We start from the raw sequence: 19,753 nt of genomic DNA, 5'->3' as shown, positions 1-19,753 counted from the left end.
CCCAGGGCTTGTTTACACAGGCAGGACCGAAAGGAAGGGATCCAGCCCTCAGAAAATTGAAATTAAGCTTGTAGACTGTTCCGTTCTCATTTTTTTGGAAAGCTTTTCTCTCCCAATCTTTAATCAAATGTTTCTTCAGCTTTTTATATAGTTCCTATCAGAAAGCCCATCTGTGAACAAAATTCCCCTCATTTCCAGCTTAATATTTTTTTCTGCGAGTGGCAGAATGTTCTTGTCTGAAAAATGTTTAATAAATTTCCCTCTGTCTCTTGCTTTTATTAGCTGTGCTCTCCTATTCCTGATGATGCTCTCTGCCATTCCCATGTTCCAGAGCCCACTGAATTATTCAACCCATTTATTTCTGACTTTGGGTATTGTTCTGATATGCCAGCATGTGCCAGTTAGATGGGAATGGGGAAGTGTTTTTCCTCCAGGGGGGAATCGAAACCCTACAGTCAGAGAAATCTTATCCTGCACTTGGGGACTTGCCTGGCATGGGATGCTTGTGGGAACAGGCACATTTAATGGTCTTCTGTACGGGAAAAATCTCCTCCAGGACATCTTTTCCAGCCCTGGGGCCAGCAGCGGAAGGAGGTGGAGCTGCTGGAGCAACCTGGGATAGTGGAAGGTATCCCAGGGGCAGGGGGTGGGAATGAAATGAGCTTTAAGGTCTTTTTCAACCAAAACCCTTCTGTGAGTCCACGAACTCTGACTTGTGCTGTGGAGAAATCCATCCTGGCCCAACTCTGCCTAAATGCTGTGTTGTACCTGCTCCGAAACTGCACCAGACTGTCATCCAAGGACTGGGCTGGGAAGTGTGGGGGTGTTGCCTGGGAAGGGAGAGCTGCCCACATGCAGGAAAATTGTATTTTCACACACTGCCTTTCTGACATTCATTTGCCAGAAAAGAAATATTCCTCCAGGCATGAAACAAATCGGTCCTATTTCTGTCCCCACCACCTTTAAAGCTGCCTAAAGGCTATGCTTTATTGGAGAAAAGGGCTTTATTATTTTGCAAAGCAGGGCTTTGGGGAGCAGATCATTATCAGAATTTAAGAGCTGGATGGAGACTTAGCCACTGCTAAAAGTCTGGTGTTAAATGGGCTCCTGTTTACTGATATTTGTACTCTGCACTTGCTGGAAAAAAAAGAAGAAAAGACCTTGATTTCACAAAGGATATCAGGGCGAAATAGGAAGCCATCAACAGGATTTTTAGCTGCGTGTTCCTTTTGATTACCCAGCCTTGCCCTGAACTGCCATTACTGCCAAAGCACCATGAGCTGTCCCTCCATGGTTTAAGCCCCTTTATTGTCTATCCCTGCTCTCCATTCCACTGCTTCTTCAGCATGGAAAGCCGGGCTCAGCTTGGCCTGGAAGGTGGCAGGCCTTTCCTGGGGGACATCCTTGGAGTTTTCTCCCAATTTTTCCCTCACTTTTCTGCATGAACCTCAGTGCAGCCACATCCTTGTTCTCTCCTGACTCCTTTCTTGGGTGAGTCCAGAGCTGTGATGGATACTAAAGTCCTGAGAGCAGCTGGATTCCCAGGGATCTGTGGCCAACCACCAATAACCAAAACTTCCTCCTTGTAGCTCTACCAGGCTGAAGATGCTTCTCCATCCCCCTGTCCCTTGAAACAGCCCTGATGTCCATCCAGCGTTTGCACAGGATGGGGTTGGGTCCCCCGGGCTGCTCCTCAGCACTGCAACAGCAGAAATAACCAGAGACCAACTGGAAATCTGTGCACCAGCTCCTGCCAGGGCTGCAAGACTCAGTGCACTCATTAGGGATTCAGGTAGGTTATTTCTGAACCCGAGCAGCTTCTTGTGTTTGTGTGATGCAGCATTTGAGATAATAAATCCTCGGGGAACAGGGTTGTGCTGCAGAATGCACCAGTGAGTGCCCAGGCTGGGGCTGGAGCAGCAGAGCTTGAATTATCTGGGTTTTTCCTGTTATTTGCAGAATTCAGCCTCATGTTACCCTGGATGAGAGAGAAGCTCTTGCAGTCATAATTAAATGTCACATACATTTAACAGAGTATAAGTCTCTATTCCAAACTCCCTCTTCCATCTGGCTCCAGCACAGCTGAGATCAGGCTCTTCACAGCCTGGGAAATGATATTAGGGCAGTTTGTGTTTATCACAGCCATGACTGATGCCTGCAGTCAGCTTGTGATATAATGAAGGGAGTTCAGGCAGCACAATGGGGATGTATATTTAGAAGATGAAATAGGGCCTTGTGAGCCATTAAGTACCATAACATGACCACTGGGGAGTGTAAATAAGAAGTGGAACATAAGGGTGGCTGAGTCACCGTGGCAGAGAGTTACTCTCCACCCAAAAAAGCACCTGTCCCCTCCTGAGAGAGGAGAGCTGGGGTTGGATGACCCTGAACTGTGACCCCTCTCGGACCAGTGCCTCCCATCCTGCAAGCTCCTAAACAGCTGGAATGAGGGGGTCTTTCATTTCACAGAGTCACAGAATCACGGGTGGGTCAGGCTGAAGGGCCCACAGGGGCTCACCTGGTGCCACCTCCCTGCTCCAGCAGCGCCATCCCAGGGCACGGGATTGTGTCCAGAGGGTTCTGGAATATCTCCAGTGAGGGAGACTCCACAGCCTCTCTGGACAGCCTGTTCAGTGCCTGGTCACCGCACAGGACAGAAGTTCTCCCTCATGTTCATGTGGAACTCACTGGGCTCAGGCCCTGCCCGTGGCTCTGGTGCCGCTGCTGGGCCCCGGAGCAGAGCCCGGGCCCTGCCCTGAGCCCTCCCTGCAGCCAGGGACAGCCAGGGCTGAGGGCCCCTCTCAGCTGGGGCTCCTCTCGAGGCTGAGCAGCCCCGGCTCCCTCAGCCTGTGCTGGGCACGGAGCTGCTCCAGGCCCTTCCTCAGCTGCGCAGCCTCCGCCGGCCCCGCGCCAGGAGCTCCCTGGCCCTGCTGTGCTCAGAGCCCAGAAGTGAGCACAACATCCTTGTTCAAAACGTGCGAGATCAGGTTTGCAATCAAGTTCAGCAGGGGCAGGTTTCTGACAGGAAATCACTGGGCTGTTGCTCACAGGTAGTGACAGAGCTCAGCTATCACAAAGAATTCTGCTGCCTACCTTCCCACATGCCAATTTGTGTCTTCATTTCAGCTGTGATTCCCCTCTTCGAGCTGACAGCAGCTCTCACCATCTGGAGAGAGGTGTGCTTCTCCCTGGCTGAGCCTTCCAGCGTGGAGCTGCCGGAGGAGCATGAGGAAACATCACAGACTGGGAAACATCAGGTGTTTGTTTCTCCACAGGCTGTTCTGGGATGCCTATAAATGAAAAGTGTGCTCCAAAGTGACCTGAGAGCAAAGGGATGCTAAATACTGGGATCAATCCAGGCTGGGGGATGAGCAGATTGAGAGCAGCCTTGCCAAGAACGATTTGGGGGTGTTGGTGGGAGAAAAACTGGACGTGTTCTGTGGCCTGGGGTGATCCCCCAGCGTGGGCAGCAGGGGAGGGGGATTCTGCCCTTCTGCCCCTGTGCTCAGCTGAGACTCCACCTGCAGAGCTGCCCCAGCCCTGGGGCCAGCAGCACAAGGACCTGGAGCTGCTGGAGAGAGTCCAGAGGAGGCCCCGGAGCTGCCCCAGGGCTGGAGCCCCTCTGCTCTGGAGCCAGGCTGGGAGAGCTGGGAGTGCTCACCTGGAGAGGAGAAGGCTCCAGGGAGAGCTCAGAGCTCCTTGCAGGGCCTGAAGGGGCTCCAGGAGAGCTGGAGAGGGACTGGGGACAAGGGCTGGAGGGACAGGACAAGGGGGATTGGCTTGGACATCAGAGCTCATTCAACATGTGATGTTGATGTGAAATGGGCCATGGGCTCATTCAACAAGCGACATTTCACAGATATGTTTAATTTTGAAAAGTCATTGAAAAATCCCCAGAGCAAAGTGTTCTTGTAAAGTTGAAATGGAGCAGGCTCATTTTCTCTTTTGGGACTTCTGCTGGGAGTTTTAATTCAAGTATGTAATAATTGTTTAAAAAGTCCCAAACCAGACCAGTCCTCTTTAAATCACAAACAGAACAAGATCATTTGGCTTCCGGACTGATTTTTGGAGATTATCTTGAACAGGAAAAACCACAGCTATATAGAAATTCAGAGATGTTTTTGTCCTCATCTGGGGCTGGGTATGACCCATGGGCTGGAGGGAACTGAGTGATTTTCCAGCATCAGCCATGATTTCCATGGTGTGGATTGCTGCTTGATTCACTGCAGATGAGTGAATTATCAGTGAAATATCTGTGTTCTTCTGCCTTTATTAAAGGCATCAAACAAGCAACTGGCACTGCTGAACTACTTTGTCAGGGAGAAGAAAACCTCCTAGGGCAGGAATATCGACAGTTTGTAAACTCCGTCCTGACCTTTCTCCTTCACATAAACTTGGGGGCTGAGTCAGGACAATAAATCTGCTGCATCTCCTACAGGAAGGGAAATGATTACTCATCTCTCCGTGATGAAAGGAACTTTATCCTGAAGCCTGGCTGGTTGGTGATTTGCAGACCTTCCATGGAATGGGAGGGGATTTATGCAGCAGTAACCTGGCCCTGCATGGGGATGCCGCTGTGGGGCACTTCTGTGTCTTCAGAAAGGCATCCAGATGTCTCTGCATTACTGCTGGCCATGGAGGGGAGGAAAAGATGCAGGGAAAAAGATCTTGGCTAAGGTCTAGAAATCACAGATGGGCTACGGGTGAGGCATGGAAAGTGGAGAGCAAGGAATGGGAAGTGGAGAGCAAGGAAGGGATCAATCCAGAATAAGCAAACACAAGAGCAGACAAAGCGAAGAGAAGCAGGATCTCCATGGAGATTACCAATGCAGGTTAATGGAATAAAATATTTTTGCACTGTTTGGAAAGGTTCCTCCCAGGACCTTTGGAAGCAGCAGAAAACGGAAGATGTGCTCCCTCAGCCTGCCAGGGCTCGGGTTGGACATGAGGGCTCTTCCCAAGGAGCTCTTCCCACGCCTTCCTGGAGCAGAGAGGCAGAAGTGGGGTTAATTCCCTCCTTGACAGCAAGAACCAAGAGCTTATTTATGATGGGCAGCAGCTTAGTGGAGCCATGTTTGAGCAGCCCTATAAAGAGCAGAGTGGTTTGAAAGCCCTGAGTGAAAGCCAGTCAGGTTTTTATATTTTTTTTAAAGCCTCATCAAGCTCTAAGCGGAGTTTGGCTTTGGTGCATGGCAGATGGCTCAGGAGATGTTTCTCTGCTCTATACATAGTAATTTTTGACCTAAATCTACTTTTGCCTCTTCTACAGGAAGCATACGTATTTTTGCTGGTGTGGGAGATTTCCAGAGCAATTCCAGGATAGGTTTTCTGGGAAAGGAGTGGGGAAAGCCCACTGCCATCCCCTGGTAGGACAGCTACCCATCCCAGAGACCATGCCAGGTTCTCTGCAGTCAGAACCAACAGCTCTGCCCTCTTGAGGATATGAATGCAGCTGGGCCAAATCCATTGCACCACTGGGACCTCTGTCTGCACCACCCCGAAGTTTTGGGAGCCATTCCTAGCTTGCAGCTCAAGGCTGTGGGAGCAACGTGGGCTTGGAATGCGGCTCATCAGAAGCAGAATCATGGAATGGTTTGGGGTAGAAGGGACCTTAAAGCCCATCCAGTGCCACCCCCGGCCACGGGCAGGGACACCTTCCACTGTCCCAGGGTGCTCCAAGCCCCGTCCAACCTGGCCTGGGACAATTCCTGAAGCGAAGCTGCCTTGCCCCTGCGTGTCACGATGTAGGTGACAGGTGTGTCACGATGGGAGAGTGCCTCTGCTCTGGCTACGGAGGAGCTCGGAACAGCACCTGACAAAATGTCTGCTGAAAACCAAGATGTGTAAGAAGAGGGTGAATTTTCAGTGCGGCTGTATCCGAGATGAGGCAATCCAGGATCTCAGCAGGACCCTGAAGCCTATTAAAATATAATGCCTCTGGTCTGCCAGCACTGCCCTGGTACCTCCAGCGCTTTTTTTTCCAGCACTGGTTGCTCATCCACAGTGCCAGGAGGGGCCGTAGAGATGGGGCAGGATCAGAGGCGCAGATCTGTAGGGTTTGTTTGAACCACCGGTCCCCAAACCCCAGAGCAGGGGGTGTTGCAGGCTCACCTGCAGTGCTCGTGGCAGGAGCTGAGGAGCCCTGGCTCAGCCTCACCTGCTTTGCAGTGGGCAGCTCCTTGCTGTCCCTCCGCAAGGTTTCATCGCCCTGCTCTCCCCGGGGCTTAGGGAAGCGAGGAAGAGGAACTGGAGCCATCAGGGATGCTGTAACACAGGAATCCTGTCAGAGTGCTAATGCGGCTGCATTAGCGCTAATGGGCACCGCCACCAGCAGGCTCTCGGGAGGAGGGAGCATGCCGAGCGTTGAATTCCACTAATGCTTCCTTAATCCAACCAGTCTTTAAAAGAGTAATGAAAAGAGCTCCTGTTTACAAATAACCAGGGCAGAGCAGGGGATTGTGGCCATCTCTGGGCTTTCTTGCTCTTTACCCAGAGAGAGAACAGCCCCAGGCTGTGGGCTCTGCCTTGTATCCTGTTACCAAATCCCACCCTCAGCACCAGGAATCACAAGTGTGTCCTGTTAAATAACCAGGTTGCCTAAGCTTGGTCTGATGTACTGAAACAACATTTGCAAAGTGCAAATCCCGCTGTCGGTTACGTAACTGAATTATCCTTCCATATGCCAGACAGCAATTCTACAGTTAATTGATTTTAATCTAATCATTTGTAGCCAGTCACCAGTTTTAATCAAGCCTGCCCACCCCCAGCCCATCGTTTTGCATGAGCCATCTTTCCAGCAATTACTGGTTTTAATTATATGAAAGTCTGGTTATGTTTCATTAATTCTTGTCACATTACCACAGCCCTCCATTTCCACATCCAGAGTCCAGCCACCTCGGCATCATGATCCATTACAGCGGACAAACAGGAGCGTCCTCGCTCCAGCTTCATTAGATTTGGAATGCTAATCAGCAGGATTCAGAGGAGGCAAAACACGGGTACTCACCCGTTCTCCTCTCCCTCCTCTGCTCTCCACAGCCTGGCTCCAGCACTGGGCACCTGCTTCTGGCCTGGGGGCATCCAAACCAGGGCAGAGGCCCAAATATCTCAAAATGCTCCATTTCGCTTGAGGAAAAGTACTCGGGACCTCCCAGGGGAGGAGGAATATCCCTCACTACTCCAATTCCAAGACTTACCACCAACATGAAATGCATCTTGGGGGTGGGCAAAGGGAAAGGCACAAATCCTCGAGGTTACCATGTGCAAACAGAGCGAGAGTCCCTGTGCAACGGGGTGGGTGCTCTCTCCAAATGGAGGGTGATGGAGGGCAGGGCCAGGGTGAGGAGGAGGAGGTGGAGGAAGGGTGGGAACTGACCTCCAGCAGCATTTGGGAAGGGAAATTGCATGTCATGCACCAGGCAGCACCTGCAAGAGCCTGGACTTGGTGTGAGGCTGGAGAAGTGACTGTAACTGGGATCAGTGGGATGTCCCTGGCTAACACTCAGGATGTGATCCGTGCCAGGGCAGGAGGCAGGAGGCATGAAATTCCCTCCCTTCAGCCCAGTTTGGCTGGCTCTGGAGGCTCAGAAATGGTGGCCCAACACAGGGGCCTTCCAACCTGAATCATTCCATGCTTCCATGATGATTCCGTGGCCCGAGCTGAGTGGGCGGGTGTCCTCATCCTTAGGAAGAGATCGGTTTGGCAGGAAAACTGCGAGCAGAGCCGGATTTTTGAGCAAGTGTGAAGTTCAGAGGCTCATGGATATTTAGAGCTGTTGCTGGAGTGGAGATGTCTGCTCCAGCCTGAGCCCACATCCAGGGCCCAGCTTTAAAAGAGCTCAGTACCACTGGATTACTGAAATGGGATTCCCCCAAAAGCAGGTGCTGGATCCCAGCTGCACGAGCAGCCAGGGCATGTGCAGGAAACCCCTGCCTCTCCTTCCCTCCACATAGCTCCATATTCCCTCTGGGATTTCCAGCAGGGACACAGCCTCACCGGGCAGTGGTGTGGGGCAGGTGGATCCCCAGGGATCAGAGCTGTCCCTGCTCCCGTGGGGGATCCCCTTCCTGCCCCCATCACTGCCCCCAGGAGTCAGTGATGCTGAGATGGAGAACAGGCATCTTCCCCACACCTGGGCTTGAGGGATGAGCCAAGGAGGATTTTGCCTCTGGAAACACTCTGCCTACAGGCTGACCATTGGTCTGGGTGAGTCACCCCAGCCATGGGCTCTGGCTTCTTCCCACTTCAACAAATACCTAATAAAAATGAAAAATTGCTTCATATCTAGTTGGACAGAACAGGAAGCCCTGCTATTCGCACCAGAAAGTGAATATTTCCTTTTCCTAGAGCATCTTTGTTGGAATCCACTTGCTGCAGCCTGCCTGGAGCTGGTGTGGGGGAAGGAGATGCCAGGGAGTCTCATGGGATTGTCCCTGCGTCCTTCCTTCCACCCTTCTGCTGCTGCTGGGGGCGTGTGGGCCTGGAAGAGCCCTGGCCATGGGGCTGGGGGATTTCTGTCCTGTCCTGTGTTTCTAAGGACACCCTCTCACCCCAAGGAGGGACAGAAACCCCCCACACCCAAAAGAGGCCAGAAAAGGGAGCCAATCACTCCAAATAGGATGTCGAACATAAATAATGGATGACCAGTGGAATGGGCTAACGAGGCTTTTATAGACAGCTAATAAAGCAAGCAGGAAAAGCCTCGTTCTGTCTGAGGTAACGCTGCCAGCCTGAGCGAGTAATCTTGGCTCTGGGGACCACTTTGTGTTTAATCCTCCCTTTCCCCATCCAGGTCAGTTTTCTACAGGTATGAATTATTGAATCCAGCCAAATCTTCCCTGCACTCCTGCTAGCCATGGCCTCTGTGGCTGAGGCCTTGTGGTAACACTGGTAGGGCCCCAGCAGGAATGCTCTTGTGGGGGTTTGTGTGTTTTACCTGAGCTAAAATGATCTGTATGACCACTGGAATGGTATTACCACCTTTGCGCTGGGGATTGTGTAGATGATCCGATTTAGCACCTCTCCATGTAATAGGAGCATTTTTTACACATTTATTATGCTGTAGATAAACACTGCATTAATTATTAATTTATAATTTCTAAGGTTGTCTCTCAGAGGGAAAAATGGAGAGTCCTGAGTCGAGTGTTGACATTGGAGGCAGAATCTGAGCCAAGGAAGAGCTGGGGGATGGAGCAAGGTGAGGAGTACAGAGGCATTGTTCCCTCCCAGAGGGAGCTGTCCCCACATCCAAAGGAGAATGTCTGCCAAGCCCGGGAAGATTCTGGTGACCCAGAGAGGCTCCTCAGGATGGCTGGGAGTGACTCAGCCAGGGACAGATTGGGCAGGGCTTGGAACCTGCCCTGGTGGAGGTGTCCCTGCCCACAGCAGGGCGGAATGGGATGAGCTTCCAGGTCGCTCCCCAGCCAGCCCAGCCTGCGATGATTTCGTGGCTCTGTGCTCAGCCCTGTGTTGATTTTGGAGGGTCCTGCCCAGGGAGCTGCTGCAGGTGTGGTGGGTCCTGACCAGGTACACGGAACACCACGTGCAGGGCAGCAACTGCTGGGGCCCGGTGGCTTTGGGGGACGGGAGAAAAGCCACCAGTGTCCTCCCGTGACTTGGTGACTGTCCTGGGGCCACGTGAAGCCATTTTTAATGGGCACTGCCTGGAGCCGGTGAGCCTCTCCCGGCACAAGGATCCCACTGACCGCGTCCATCCCGGACCCTGTGGACAGGAGGGCAGAGCCCATGAGGAGCAGCAGGGCCCAGAGCCGTGTCCAGGGGAGGCATGGGTGGACAGCAGAGGGCTCTCGAGCCCTCAGCAAGAGCAGGGCCCGCCGGGGGGATGCTCGGAGTCCTGCCCGCTTGTCTCAGAAACTCCCCGAGGAATTAAACATCATTTGGAGATAAAGAGGGGAAGAAAGAGAAAAAGAAAGTTGAAAAGTAGAAAGGGCAAAAGAAAGAGAAAGAAAAGAAAAGAAAAGAAAAGAAAAGAAAAGAAAAGAAAAGAAAAGAAAAGAAAAGAAAAGAAAAGAAAAGAAAAAAGAAAAGAAGAGAAAAGAAAAAAGAAAAGAGAAAAGAGAAAAGAAAAGAAAAAAGAAAAGAAAAGAGAAAAGAGATGAAAGAAAAGGGAAAGAAAAGAGAAAAGAAAAGGAAAGAGAAAGTGAAAGAGAAAAGGAAAGAAAAGAAAAAGAAAAAAGGAAAAGGAAAAGAAAAAGAAAAAAAAGAAAAGAGATAAAAAGGAAAGGAAGAAAAAAATGTGAAGAGAAGGAAAAGAATAAAGAAAAAAGAAGGAAAAGAAAAGAAAAAAAGAAGACGAGAAAAAGAAAAATATGAAGAAAAATAGGAAAGGATTAAAAAAGAAGAAAAAGAAAAGGAAAAAGAAAAGGAAGAAAAGAGAAAGCTCTGTTTTCCCGTGCAGAGAACCTGTCTGCAGGGAGCAGTGCTGTGGTGATGGACTGCTGGGTCCTTCCCTTCCCACCCCAGGGATTGTCATCGATCTGCCTTTGCCTCGAATCTGCGCAGGGGAAGGAGAAAACCCCCTCCGTCGGACGGGTTGGGAAGAACCCGGAAGGTTATTTTGGTGTTTCGAGTGGGAGTTGAAGGAGCATGCCAGACTGGGTTTTTCATCCTTCCCGTATTCCCCATTGGAATAAAAAAGCGTTTGCCTTCTCACGCAGGATAGATGCCCCAAAGAAGCAGTGCTGGGTTTCCTGTGCAGGGATTGGGAGGGAGCCCTTCCCTGGGAGCTCCATTTCCTTGGGCTCGTCCACTTCTCTCGTGATCCTCACCTTTCCCGGGTGAAGGTCGCATCTCCAGATCCCCCCTCTGTGTCCCGACTGTGTGATGAGGACAAGGAGACCTCTGCATTTCCCGAATGGCAGCGGTTAATTAGGAACCCCAGAGAGGGAACTGGGGAGCCCAGGTGGGAATTAGGCACATTCCTGTGCAGGCTGTGCCCTGTGCAGTGCTCGGGAGTGCCTGTCTGCCCCTTTAACCCACGGCACGGGCAGCCCCGAGGCTCTGCCGTGTTCTCCGTGCACATCCCAGTCCCAAGATAAAGCTGTTCCATGTGATGGGAGCACGTAGGTTCGGACTCCTGCCATTTCCTGCGCCCAAACCCCCTGCCCTGGCGGGGCGAGGGAAGGAGGGAGAAGCCGAGAGTTATCTCGGCCTTTGCAAAGTAGGGAAGGAAATTGCCAATAAGACCTTGCACCTTGGGATCAGTTGTGGATATTTGCCTTCCTCATTTATGTGTAAATAAGCCCTTTTCTCTCTGACACCAGGCAGGGGCTGCGAGTGTCTCCGGGCACAGAGCTCATCCTGCACCGAACTCAGAATGCGCAGATGGAGTTTTGGAGAACAAAGAGCTAATCCTGAGTGACCTGACATCATCCCCAGCATGGAGAACAAGGTGTTGAGCCGGGCTGCCGCTGAGCACACCTATTAAATGTGTCCTCTCCGCCATGAATTATGTATCTCTGCATTTCCATTTCCCCACTGCCGCTTGTTTGATGAAATTCTCCTCAGCTGATAAGGATTAAGCCACCTTCTCCAAAGCACAGCACCGAAGAGCCCTGTGCTAATAAACCGGGGTGAGTATGCTGCATTCCCGAGGTGTGCCCTGCAAGGTGCAGCATCGTCCCCTGGGGAGGAAGTGCAGCCAAGGCTGGGCATCCAGCTGGGAGAGGTTTGGCAGAAGTGAGGGGATTGTTGTACACAAGGTGAGGGGTGGGCTGCGGGCTGGCAAACCTCCCCCTGCGAGTTCCTCCTCTCAACACCAGTACCTGGTGCTGGCTGAGGGGCTCTGGAGAATCCACACCCCCACCCAGCAGACACTCCAGGAGCAGAGAGGCTTCCCCAGGATGTGGGGAGCACAGGGGATGTTTAGCTGGCTGCTTTCTCTCCAAACCCTGTGGGTAGGAGGGAAGAGATTTACTCAGATATCACAACCCGAGATACCGGCACAGGAGCAATCCCCATCTCTGTCTTCATCTTGCCTTTTGGCTTTTCCCTGGGGAGAACAGGCATCCCTACAAATCCATGGCTCTGCGTGGGACAGGAGCCAAGCCTGCCCCTGAAGCAGCACGAGACACAGCTCTGGCTGCAGCAGCTCAGGGGTTAAGGAGCTGAGGTGTCACACAGCCACTTGCAAGTCCTGGTCAAACACAAAGAGCAGAGCGCTGGAGGACCTGCTGCTCTCCTCGGTGACAGGAGCCAGGGAGGGTTTGTCCTGGTCAAACACTGTCGGGAGAGGGGGAAGGAGTGTGTGTCTCTGGCTTGGACACATTTCTGGGGGGCGTGGTGTCCAAAAATGGGCTCAAGGACAGCACAGTTGTCAGCCCTCAAGAGTTCCCCCTGGACACTCAGACCCTGCAAGGGCAGGAGCATTTCCATGGCAGATCCTACTACCAAGAGAGCTCTCCTCACAGAGAAAGGAGAAACTAGGGTCAGAGTCGGGAAACAATAGCAAAAGAAAGCACTTTTCGTGGAAAAGGGTGATCCCTTGTGAAATCAAGAGACCGGGAGGGGTCTTGGGAGCCAAGCGTTAAGTCTGTGGTGTTAAAGCAGCAAGCGCGCGTCGCCTGTGGGGTGGAGGTGCTGTGCAGCCTCGGAACAGCATGCACTGGCATGGGTGGGTGCCCACCCACTCCTGCAAGGGCTCATGCAGACTCCTCCTCCACGCTGGCAGCTTCCATCCCCAAAGCTGCCAACAGGCTTTCCCTTTGGATTTTTCCACAAAGTTCAGTCTGCAGTGAAAGAAGAAGCCACCAGCTGCCACGAGGATCTTACAGTGCAGAGAAACTGCGGGAAAGAGGGGAGGAGAAACAGCTAAATGACATCTTCTCAGGCTTGACCTCACCAGGCCCAGGAGGTGAGGCCGCATCTCCTGCCTCCATATTCCCGTCAGAGCAGAGGCTCCCGATGAGCAGACAGAGCAGGCCCATGCATCTGGAGGCGCGAGTGGAAGTGGGAATCTCTGGGAACAGCTGCCTCGGGCCACGTCCACGCCGCAGCACTTGCCCTCTGCAGGATGGATAGTTGTCCCTTCCTTGCTTCCCTCCAGCTTATCCCCTGCTTATCCCCTCCCAGCACACCCCCTCCCGTTGCCCCAGGCCTGTCTTGTTCTGTGTCAGACTCTCCCTGATGTCATGGGACATGGCTCCTTGAACAGCACAAGGCAAACAGGAGCACAGCGCCCGGCAGCCCGTCTGACAGGGAGGCAATATTTGCTCTGGTGTTTGTTTCCTGAGGGCAGGGAAGATGGATGGGAGAGCAGGCATGCTGCTGACGTGCCACCCTTGCCTTGCAAAGCCCAGCTCTTTGCTCAGCGTGGGTGTGAGGACACACGGTTTGTGTGTAACCAGGGGCTGGTTACAGCAGAACCCTCCTCGCCCTGATCCCACCACTGCTGACCCAGCCAACATTTGAGGGTGTCATATCCCCTTAGGGTTATTTTCCTGCTGAAAATCAGATAACTGAGGCTGGATTTCTCTTAGCCAGGAGCCTTTTATTTCACTGGACTTGGTGCCCTGAGAGTGAGCTGCAAAAACGGGAGAGCAAGCAGAGCCAAGCACAAGAGGTCCTCCTAAATATCCTTTGCTTTCTGCTTAAACATTGGAGGCAAAGTCCTTGCACAGTGTTCATGAGTAACAAAAATCCCCAGAGCTCTCCCACAGCCCTCTCCAGTGTGCTGTAAGTGGTTTTTTGGCTGTCCTTGGCCTTGCACTCTTGCTCACACCTCCTCAGCCTCTGTGGATGCCTTCAGTTGCTGCAAAGCCCTGTCCTTGACCTCTCTGTGGAGTTTTCTCTTGGCTGCTGTTATTGGAGGACATTTCTTCCCCCTCCCTTTTATCAGAAAGCAGCATAACTGTTTCATGCCCTGTCTCTCAAGTTTATTGTCTGTACTAGCTTGAGTCCACAAAGCAGATGGAGTCCATGCCTGCAGAGCTGTCAGGTGCAAGGTCACCAGCTTCATTCATACCAGTAACACCTGCATGGACACATTTCTCCTCTCATGCTCCTCAGAGGGCAAACAGTTAGGGATGGCAGTGGGAATCTTGCAGGGACATGTGGAGGCACTGACAGGTTTATACAATTACATGTGATTTTGTTAGTCATGAAACCACCAGCAGCCTGCTGCTCTCCACCAAAGTACAGGCAACTTTCCTTAATGAACACGCTAGAAGGGTGTGGGTTGGAGGTGACGTTAAAGTCCATCCAGTGCCACCCCTGCCATGGGCAGGGATGCCTCCCGCTGTCCCAGCTTGCTCCAAGCCACATCCAGCCTGGCCTGGAACTCTTCCAGGAATGGGGCAGCCACAGCTTCTCTGGGAAACATTCTGTGGGAATGCTCCGTGTCCGGTGGTGTCTCCACAGGACCTCTCCCCATGGGACAGCAGCATGAATGGGCTTCCTTTATCTCTGCTTCCTTTCCCCAGCAGTTTTTCAGTAAATCAGAGGAGTCAGATGCTATCAGCACCTGCAACTCTTCTTTTTTTGGAAGTGGTGCAGAAGCACATTGGTGACTTTGAGAGTGCTAGAAAAAAGGGAACAGGAGGTTAGTAAATCTTCCTCTCAGCGGCGTCCATTCTAGTGTCCTCACCCCTTTCCTGGCCCTGCAAAGAGAGGTGACACCCACTCATTCCTCAGCCACATTGCACAGCCCTGCTTTGAGTTCCCTCCTCTCCTCCTGGAAGAGGAAGAGGTGGGTGTGTCATGGGAGAAGGGGAATCACTCCTCGGATGAGTTATTGAAGGGGAAATTTGGTCAGGCTTCCAGTCTGAGTGGTATTTTAGTTGCTGCCACAAAAAGATCTCAGTGCTCCCTCAGCATCGCAGGTCTGAGTGTGATTACGGGGTCCAGAGAGCCCATATCCGGGTGTGCGCAGGGTGAGCCTGTACTCCCTTGGATCATGCCCTTCCCAGAGGAACACAGGCTCCTTCTCTTCCACTTGCTCCTCAGCTTCTGCTCTGCAGACAGGAGTGGCTGCCCCATCCCACACTCAGACCTGACCTTCCCCTTCCTTTGCACTTCCCAGCTTCTTTTCCAGGAGTGCAGATCTGCCATCCATTAATTAACTCAGTACCTGACGGGTGTCAGCATCCTGAAGGGGTTCTGGAACAGCATTGAAAATGATGAAGGCTTGGGAGGCAGTGATTTATTGGTGGAAGATTAAAGGAGTTAAATATGAAAAGCTCAAGTGAATGATGGCAAAAGAGAACCTGAAGCCTGTGCAGAGTGGTTTGAAGGGTATGAACGCCCAAAAAGAAATGGTGGCATTGGTGAGATGGGGAATTTCAGCAAAAGCCCTCGGGAAAGCTCAGGGCAAGCAAAGGGAATTGCACTTTGCCAGCCTGAAGTTACCAGGGTCCACACTTCGAAATTCACTCCTCTAATTTAAAGGCAGTGAAGGATTATTGGCTGTAATAAAGCAGAGACATTATTAGAAGGGCAGAAACTCAGTTTCTCCTTCCTTTTCCCCTCAGTGCCTCGAGTTTCTCTGTGCTCAGCATTGCTGCATCCCCCTGAGCCCCAGGGACCCCTCAGGACCTCCGAGACTTGTCCTGGTGCCAGCACGGATTGCGAATGCCAGGCACAGGCACGGAGATTGTGCTGTCAGAAACTTGCTTGATCAGAACCTTCAATTGGTTTGTGCTGGCCAGGTGCTGCCTCTGCAGAGCGGTGCAGGAAAGCCATAAGTTATCCAGGCTGGAAAAAACTCCTCCCTGTGAGGGTGCTGAGGCACTGAGAAAGGGTTCTCAGAGAGAAACTGTGGCTGCCCCATCCCTGGGGGTGTTTAAGGCCAGGTTAGACGGGGCACCCTGGGATAGTGGAAGGTGTCCCTGCCCACGGCAGAGGTGGCCTTTAGGGTCCCTCCCAAACCCCCACCTGTGATTCTCTGAAAAAGCCTCTCCAGCAGGGCCATTCACAGAAAGATCCATGCGAAGGAGTTATGGATGGGCTGTGCTTCTTTCCGCCAGGGATCCTGGTTTCCTGCCTGGCAGAAATGCTCATTCCCAGCAGCAGTGGCTGCCCTGCCTCGCCCAGTTCCCCCTGTGCCTCAGTGGGCTGCAGAACGTTCAATGACAGCACTGCTAATGAGATCCTCGGTGTCAGTGGGTGTGGCTGAGGTCACTGTCAGACTCCTCCAGTGGCTGTGCAATTAAGCATCCTGCTCTTCTCCATCACTCTTGCGCACAGCCGAGACAATTCCCCCAAACTTCCAAAAGGTTAAAAAAAAGTGTTGAAGTTTTTAGTTTTAATCTTTTTTTTTTCTTTAAAGCATTTGTACCTTTTAAACCAAGCTAATTATACTTTTTTTTTTTTTTTTAAGAGGCAGCATTTTATCAATATAGACAGCTGGGAGTGGGACACCAATTAAAGTCAGGGAGAGAGCTACAGCTGTAGCAGAACACTTGGTTTTTTTTTTTTCCAAAATTATGACATCAACTTAATTGCAACTTGCCAATCCATTTTCCCCCCAATTAATCTAAAGTGCTCTATTCTTAGGAGCATTTTGGAGCTGCGATAAAGCAAGTCAATAACCTGTTTGCTGACCCTCTGCTAATGACTTTTTTAGTTTTATCTCTATTTTTATTGGTGGTAGACACAGGCAAAACCTGCTTAGGAAGTTGTGAGCAAAGTTGTGCTGTGCCTTTTGCAGCGGGCCATCTGGTTTAGCTTCGGATGTGGAGAAAAAGAGTGGCTGGGACGACTCCAAACTGAGATATTAGCTGCAAAAAAAAAGGAAGCAGAGCGATGAACGCTGGCAAAAAGATGCCAGCTGGGCAGGTGACCCCTCTCCATCCAACTTGCAGCAGGACTTTGCTGTGGGGCTCTTTAATCCATGGTGTTGGAGCAAGCCTGGGGAATTTCCAAATTTCCAACAGGAGGAAGAGGGAGGTGGTGCAAGCAGCGGGGAAAGAGCCAAGCAGGAGCCTGGGGCATGTCCCTCAGCAGCTGGTGATCTCTGCTGGGTCAGAAGGCAGCTGCTGACACCCTGCACCTCTCCTGCCTGAGCCCTCACAGCTCTGTCCTGCCCCGGAGCTCAGATTCCCCAAAGCCTTCCCCACCCCTCACTTCCCACAGCTCCATCCTCTGTCCAAGCTCCTGCTCCATGCCAGGACCCCCCAGGCTCCTCCCTCGCCCTGCCCCGTGGCCATGGCTGGGGCCAGAGGTGTCTCACCGGTGAAGCAGGCATGAGGCCCTGTCCCAAAACACGCTGCTGTCTGCCCCATTCCCTGCCCTTCAGCCCCTTGGATTTCCTCAAGGAAATCCCTCCTCCAGGGAGCATTTCCATTGCTTGTAGCTTCCAGCTGCTGTCTTTTCCCAAAGCACCCTGAGAGGGATCCCTGGAGCAGCAAGAGGGAGACGGGGAGGTCTCAGTGCTGGAATTCCTTTGGGGTTGCTGAGTGCTCACAGGCTTCCCAGGAGTGCAACCTGCAATTAGCTTAATTGCTGGCTCTCCTCAGCCTGTGCCAGCCAGGTCTTCTCCAAATAACCCTAGGATATTTGGGGTTGGAACAGACCCACAGGGAGCAGCGAGTGCCGCTCCTGGCCCTGCACAGGACACCCCAACAGTCCCCCCCCGGGCCTGGGAGCGTTGTCCAAACCCTTTGTGAACTCCTGAACTCCAGCTCAAGGATCATTTGAGATCCCCTCCTGGATCTCAAATGGCATTCTCTGTCCTCACTGAGAAGCACGGGGAGCAGCTCAGCAGCCTCTTAACCTTTGCTGCCATAATCTCCACAGCCAGGGCTGCTTTCATCTCTCACGCTCACATGTGCTTCTCCAGCTCCTGAATCATTCCCATAACTCTTCCCCGCAGCCTCTCCCATTTATCTCTCTGTTCTTTTACAGCCTGGGTGCAGGAGCAGATCAATCATTTCAGAATTACTTTCCAGCTGACAGAACCTCCCGGCTCCAGGGCAGCTTCTTCCCCTGAGCACCTCCCCCAGAGCGGGGTCCCCCCAAAGGGTGGGGTGTTCAGCCCCTGGCTGCTCACAGCAAACAGGGACAGGCCAGTTTGGGTGTCTGGGGGGCGTGAGGCCAGATTAGCCAAAAGCAAGGCTGGGAACGACCGGGAGAGCTCAGTTTCACACCGGGATGGGTGCACTGCACCCCTCAAACCAGCACCAGTTTGGCTCTAAAGGATGTGAAGGCTTCAGCTATGTGTGAGCCAAGAATTCCTCCAGGAAGCCCCCGAAGCAGGAGTGGTCCCACAGCCATCGAGGTGCATGAGCTTGGAACACGGAGCATGTGAATAACACATGGATCCAGTGGCTTTTCCAGGACTCATTCACCAAGGAATAAAGGCAGGTGTCAGTACCAGGAGTCTCATGCTACACTGAATGCAGCTTGTCCACAATCCAGCTGCTTTATCCCAAAACTGTGATGGCCTGGGGAGCCTTCCTGGAGCTCTCCCTGCTCTGCAGTGTGGCTGCGTGGTGGGATCGCCCCTGGAGCAGGGCCATCTCTCAGGGCTTGAGATTCCTTACACAGGACTAAGAGATCCTTCCTTGCCCAGGGGGAGAGACCCTCTGCGCTCAACAGATCCTTGCTGAGGCTCTGAATTAACACTAATTATCTCCCTGTAGTTAATTCATTCAGACAGAAATCCCTGTCCAAGCCTGAGACCAAGACTGGAGCTGGCCACAGCTCAGCTCCATCGGGAGTCCGGGCAGTGAGGGGCTCCACTCAGCAAGGGGGTCTGTCTTACCCTTTTGTGCCTTCAGCCTCTGGGCAAATCCTTCTAAATCGATTCTAACTTGATTTTCCTCTGTGTGTTCCACCCCTGTGGGCAGTGATAGCGGACCTTGCCACTGAGCTTTGTTCAGCTGCATTTTTCTTAAGCTTATATTAAAACCACTTTTGCCAATACCTTTGATGGGGATCCTTTCAGGGACCCTGAGCTGCTCATTCACGACAGACTGTGCCCACAAAGGGTCGGTGCAGTGAAACCCCTCCCTCCCTCCCCGCTCAGCCCGGGGCTGTGCCCTGCCGGTAGCTGTAAATGCTGTCCCAGCCTGGCTGTCCCCTGCTGTAATTTCAGGCCATGACTTCTGCTGCTGCCCCTGGAAGCTCCCCCTTTGCAATGACCTTTTGCATAATTGATCACTGTTATTGTCTCCTCTCCCCGTCCTCCCTCCAGATTAAATGACACCGATTGCTTCCCAGTAGCTCATGTTTTCCTGGCCTCTCATTATCCTCACTGCTGTCACATGAGCGCCCTTTGGGCTGTCCTTGGAGTGAGATGCTGAAACTGGACCCAGCCGTGCAGCCTTGGGCTGTAAGGGGAGAAGAGGCACAGTGCCTCTGTTGCTGTCCCCTCCTCTGTGTCAGCCCTGCAGAGATCACCCAGAGGTCTGGGCACATCTGGAGAGGGCAAATAAAACTGGATTCCCTCTCTGGGCAACCTGTGCCAGGGCCTCCCCACCCTCAGCGTAAAAACCCCTTATATTGGGTGTGAATCTTCCCTCTTTTAGTTTACAGCCCCCTCCCACCTTGTCCTCTCGCTGCAGGACCTACTGAAATGTCCATTTCTCTTAAACCCCTTTAGATATTGAAAGGCCAGGAGGATGCTGCTTCTGGAGTTGTGCTGTTTCCCAGAAGGATCATGGAGGAGTGGATCTCCAAAGCCAGCCTCGCTCAGGGAGCCGTGGTGGCAGCCCAGAAATTCCTGGGGACACTGCTGTCACAGAAGGTAAGGCTGAGGACGTGTGACAAGAGGAAGAAAATGAAGATGCTCTTGAG

General features: G+C 52.3%; 1 long non-coding RNA gene across 3 annotated transcripts in view; it reads left to right on the top strand.

The window, feature by feature from the left end:
* The window catches only part of LOC104698117, a 65,710-nt gene that overhangs the window by 14,461 nt on the left and 31,496 nt on the right, over positions 1-19,753 (top strand). For all 3 annotated transcript variants that reach the window (XR_005602304.1, XR_005602305.1, XR_005602302.1), the window contains exons 2-6: positions 1,590-1,792; positions 3,127-3,257; positions 9,104-9,197; positions 11,284-11,592; positions 19,560-19,703. This is a non-coding gene — a long non-coding RNA (uncharacterized LOC104698117). The remainder of the gene's footprint in view (positions 1-1,589; positions 1,793-3,126; positions 3,258-9,103; positions 9,198-11,283; positions 11,593-19,559; positions 19,704-19,753) is intronic.

This window comes from Corvus cornix, chromosome 1, assembly GCF_000738735.6.
Source record: "Corvus cornix cornix isolate S_Up_H32 chromosome 1, ASM73873v5, whole genome shotgun sequence".
Lineage (NCBI taxonomy): Eukaryota > Metazoa > Chordata > Aves > Passeriformes > Corvidae > Corvus > Corvus cornix.
This window is presented reverse-complemented; position numbering and strand designations above follow the sequence as displayed.